Source organism: Alligator sinensis, unplaced genomic scaffold (genome assembly GCF_000455745.1).
Source record: "Alligator sinensis unplaced genomic scaffold, ASM45574v1 scaffold267_2, whole genome shotgun sequence".
Taxonomy (NCBI): Eukaryota; Metazoa; Chordata; order Crocodylia; family Alligatoridae; genus Alligator; species Alligator sinensis.
The window spans coordinates 561,161-566,664 of NW_005842705.1; positions in this window are offsets into that span (position 1 = coordinate 561,161).

Here is a 5,504-nt window from a genome sequence, read left to right on the forward strand (position 1 = left end):
AAGGAACAGTGATTTGGGGAAAGAGATGGGTTAGATGACCAGAGAGACTTTCTCCATCTCTTAATTCTTAGAAAAGGTCTCTGAGTATTGTAACAGTATAGATGGACTGATTCAGGCACAGATGGAGAGGTCTTCACCTCCCTTGTTTTGAAGAGAAGGACAGTTCCTTAAGTAAAGAACTTATTCTTTGTGACATTTCTATCTTGGATGTATTTTCAGGGACAAACAGGGAGAAAGTAATGAATCCATAGGAAAAACTGCCAAGCTTGATGCTTCCTGAAAAGATCCCACATGACAATCTTGAGCTTCATGTGTCTGGGTGCTACTTCAAAGTCATAAGGTTTAATTATTGTGTGTATTAGACTGTCCTCCAAGATGCATATGACTTGTAAATATTGGTTTGTGTTAGTGCCAAAGGAGAAGGAAGGGAGGGGACTAAGTGAAAGGCTTTTTTATGATGACTTATGACAGGGTATATTATCCTCTGGAAGGAAAAGGGGAGGGGAGCAATATCTGCAAGCTATAACAAAAGCTATATCACTCAAGTTGTCCGCCTGTTAGGGCACCCAGAAAAGGGTTAGCACTTGCTGAGCCAAGTTATCCATTTTTTAACAGTCTTGGCAAATATAAATAAAGAAATGATGATGAATATAGGCCCTTAAGAGATTGTTACAGCTATTTTCTATGCACAAAATCCTCCTCTTCTGTTAATTACCATGTCAGTTATGAGAGCAATGCCAAGAACAGAACCCAGCGTGCCTCTGCCTCAAGGTGCTGTAAAATGAGACATGCACAATGACGATTTTGAATCATCCTAATCTCATTTGAAAATAGTATCTGATCATCCTTTGAGGTTTAGGCACCAAAGGACAAAGCAGGTCACTTTCATCACCTGAACTTCAGATCAGATTTCTGCATTTTTTGTTTCTGCATTAGGCAGCTTCTTACTACTAATATTTCAAAGGCTTTTCAGTTTCCTTTATTCCGAAAGACTTCCAAGAATTTCAGAATTTCCATACTGTACCAATGAGATTCATCTACTTCTGGAGGGGAAAGTGGAAGCCAACTGGGGATATGTTTGCCCAGGGAGTCCTTGGCAGATCCCATGAGTTATAAAATGGAGCCAGTGGACTGTAATGCCTGTGCAGGGTTGATCAAATATTGGATTTCAGAGTCATTTTGAATCCCTGGCACCTAATGGTATATCCAGGATTTGTGCTATCTCAGAAGAAAGGAAGGGAGAGTTGTTCTTACCAAGATTAGAGTCTGTGCTTTCAAAGGACTTAGCAATTTTCAGTTGAACACTTAGCTGCCTAAGCCACTGAATTCTTATGGGATAGCACACTTTGTCAACACAAAGGTTTAGCATTTGCTTGACATAATTACATAGTCCATGGATAAACCTTTACCTCCTAATACCTTTTCTTGGACGGGCTAAAACTCCTTCCTGATAAAGGCCCTCTTGGGATAATCAAGCATTTATTGGCTCTGGTTTCGGAAATGTAGAGCTGCATAAAAATGAGAATCACTTTTCTTTACATTATGGGGTTAACCAATGCATTTGTTCTAACTGGGTGTATGTATTTCTTTTTGAGTCCTGAGGAATGATACTTTATTTCTGAAAACGTGGCTAACATATCTCCAAATTATAAAATTGATCCAGTAAAAGATATTACCAAACACATCTTTTTTCTAGCATAAAACTAAATGAATGAAGAAATAAAACTGAAACCTGTATTTTCTTAAATCTTAAGAAGTGGTTTGGGGCTAGCTCCTTGGCAGAGGCACACAAGAGATAGATGAAACAGCAGGAAAAAATTAGGAAGACTTTCTCCTGTTTTTCAGCTCTTGGAGGCACCAGTCTCACCTGCTGTGTAGAAGGGATTGTTATAAAGCTACATCATGTCACTGTGGGAATTAGAAAGCCTGGAACCTACTCTGAGCTCTACCACAGGTTTCCTTTATGATATTCAGTCCCTTTAACTCTCTGCATTTTTGTTTCTTCACCGGGAAGATGGAATAACAAAGTATACCTACCTGAATGGGTTCTGCAGCTGAATTCATTCATGTTTACAAAAATGCTTTGAGACTCTTATGAGGGAGCAGGTAATACATTATATGTTTCTGCTAGTCAGATCTAAGCTAAGCCACTTGATAAATTGTCCTGGGGTTTATTCATTTAACTTTCTTGTGTGCTTTTAGGTTCTTTAAAACTCTTTGAAAATGAATGATAATATGTAATAAAAAAAGAGGTAAGAACAGAAGTTCCAGATGCAGGGCACAACTGTCCATGAAATCATTAGTGAGCAGCAGAGGAAATCCTGGCCCACTGAAATCAGTAAGAATTTAACATTTGGCTTCAATGGGGCTACAATTCCATCCAGTATGCTTTTTATAGGGCAGTATTGTCTTCCTTTTCTCAGTATGAAATCTCAGTAGTCCTGCCAGAGAAGAGAAAGTCTTTAGGGGAATGTCTAGCATGGAAAGAAGAAAGAGAAGTTACCCAAATGGTTATATAACCAATAGGTTAAGAGAACTGAATCTACTTTGAAAGGAATTACATACCAGAGATAATTTTTCATTCTACAGATTCACTTTGGTTTGCAATTGTTAATATGGAATCCAGAGACAAATTTAAGTGCAGTTGTAGTCTGCAAACACCAGCTTCTTAATTTCCAGTAGTGCTTTGCAACCTTTGAGATATATTTTGAGAAATAAAATGTGCTTGTTTATTATTTACTTCAAATTCACATAATGAGCAGATCTCCTGAGTCCTAGCTGCTGAATTTAGTAAAAGGTATAATGTTTTTAGCTGCTTTTTACTCCACTAGCCCTTCAGAGCCAACATAAATGACAGTGGGTTGCCCCTGAAATAATCTGAGTTCAGATCAAAGTTTAAAGCAAAAGTGTCCAGGGCATTTTTGGCTAGGAACATTGTTTATGACTCTTTTTTTTTGCTGATTTGGGTTAGGTTGAGCCCCAGTCTACTCACTGCAGGGCACGGTGCAAAAAATATTCATATTAGCATTCTCTTAATGAACATGGCAGTAGAACGGTGTGGCAGTGGCTCCTAGACTCCTAGAGGGATAATCTACAAGATGGATCCAGCATTTCTCAAGCATTTGTCTTTTATTCTAGGAAATCAACTTGTGCTGTTCAGAAATGACTCAGACCTAAGGAATCTGAGAGATATTTGCTTTATTCAGTGTCTGAGGCCCAACAGATCAGTATTGTTTAATATGAACCTGTGCACAACAGACTTATCATCCTGTGCTAAATAACTCTTGGGAAAGTCTGCTGATGGTGCAGTTCTCCACATCTTCCTCTTATACCCTCAACTAACAAAAATAAGTAATCAAAATAATACAGAATTTCAAATACATGTAAACAACCAACAATGCCCAATTAGTCTCTGATGTGCCTTGAAAATCTCCCTTTTGGACATCAGCAGAAGTAGGCAGAAGTAAATCCATTAGTTCTGTTTATGTTGTGTCCTGGCAGTTAACCATCTCATCTTACTATTAACCAGAAAGTTTGGTTGATAATATGAGACATTTCTCATAATATATTGAGACTTTCTTGGGCAAAATGGCTGACTCAGTGCCCTTTATTTCCCTCCTTTCTGGGATTTGGAAGTATCACAGATTCTTCTTCAGCATGTGTCTGCAAAAGTTGATAATTTTATATGACTATATATATGTTGTACTTATGACAACACTGCTGCTTTTGACCACTGCTTCTCATTTATAGACACTCAATATTGTTTTCAGTAAGTGCTGGCAGTCCCCAAACCCCCAAAACATACTGAATTTTTTATTTTGTTTTATCCGTGTCTCTATAGACCTACAAGTTCCCAGTGAATCTGACATCCATTTCTAACTGCGCTGGAAATCAGCAAGTGATGGGCCCTGCTTGCAAATACAGAGTAAAGCACTATTTAAACCTTTTCTACATTTAAACTTTCTTTGCATTTATGGACAGTTTCATCTCTACCAGGATATTTAATACTTCAATTTTTCCATTTAAGATATTTTTTTAGTTTTACTTCTGGTACCATGCATTGTTCAGTAGTCATTCTGGGTGTTTCTACACGTGCGCTTTACTGTGGAGTAGATTAATTAGCTTCACAGTAAAGCATCACCGTTTGCACACAGTGGAGTTAATTAGTTTACTGCACACTAATATAAGATAGTACTGTTGCAGACAGTACTATCTTACGGCAGAGTAATTAATGGTACCATAAAGTCTGTGTAGACACTGACCCGGGGGCATAAATTGTGCCTGGTCAGCCCAGCCAGCCAGGGGCCTGCTCTGTCTTGGCTCAAATTGCTGCTGTTTTGGGCACATGTGTAGATGCTGTGCCTGGGAGCAGTTTACTCTGGTTCAAACTGGTCTGGAGTGTATTGCTTCACATTAATTGCACATGTAGATAGACCCTCTGGGTCAAAGAATCTGACAGAGGCCTGCTTTATTCAGTGTCCGAGTTCCAACTTATTAGTATTGGTGTAGCAGGGAGTTGGAGCCTGCCCCTGCTACGCTCACTCTGCAGAGAAGCTGCTGCTGGAGATTTGGCAGTGAGGTTTGATCAAACACAGACATGGCCCCTTTAAACCTGACGCAGAAGAATGACATCAGGGGTGAGTGCACGAAAGTTAAAAGATGCTGAGACTCTGTGTGGAGAGGAGACTCCCAACTGCAGAGAGTAAAGGACGGACCCCTGGAAAGGGGCTAGGACTGGCTACAGAAACTGGGCAGGTGCGGAGGTGCCAGTGGGCAAACACCGGAGCAGCAGTCCCAGAAGGTGATGCCAGACAATGACAGTTTGCCAATATTTTGTGAGGCACTGGCAGACTCTCTGTGTTTGTGGGAGAAAAGACAGAAAGAGAGTGAAGGAGACAGTTTTGGATGGGAACTGTAAGTAAAGAGTTAAGCTCTGACCAAGGAGCGAGATGTGACTTGGACGGTGAGGACCCATTTGGGGAGGGCTGTAAATTGTATGTGGCAGTTGCCTTCAGGTAAAGAGACAACTCAATTGTTGATGGGGGCAGGTTTGGACCTGTGCTGGGAATGTTAACATTGTGAGAAAGCATCTCTGAAGAGACAGAGCCTGTACTGGGAAATTACAAGTCGGCTAAGTGCGGCCAGTGACTTTCAGCTTGCTACAGAGGGGATTGTAGTTAAGAGACCCCAGGACATTGCAGGCAAGGTGACAAGAGGCTGTCTTGTAAAAGGAGTCCCAGGAAGAGGGAAATGTGTGAAAGAACACCAACTCCGTACTTTATGTTACTATTTTGGTTTGCAATTATTATGAGTGATATTAAGTCCTTATTTAAAATTACTATTCTGGGTTGCAATTATTATAAGTGGCCCAAGGACTGGTAATCATCCTTGATTGAGCATCTAAGTTCAGAGGGTGAACAAGATCCTTATGAGTCCTGACTGAGGACTCTGTTAACCAATCAGTGCTATTGAGAACCGAGGGTAGAGATGGACATGGTGTAGGG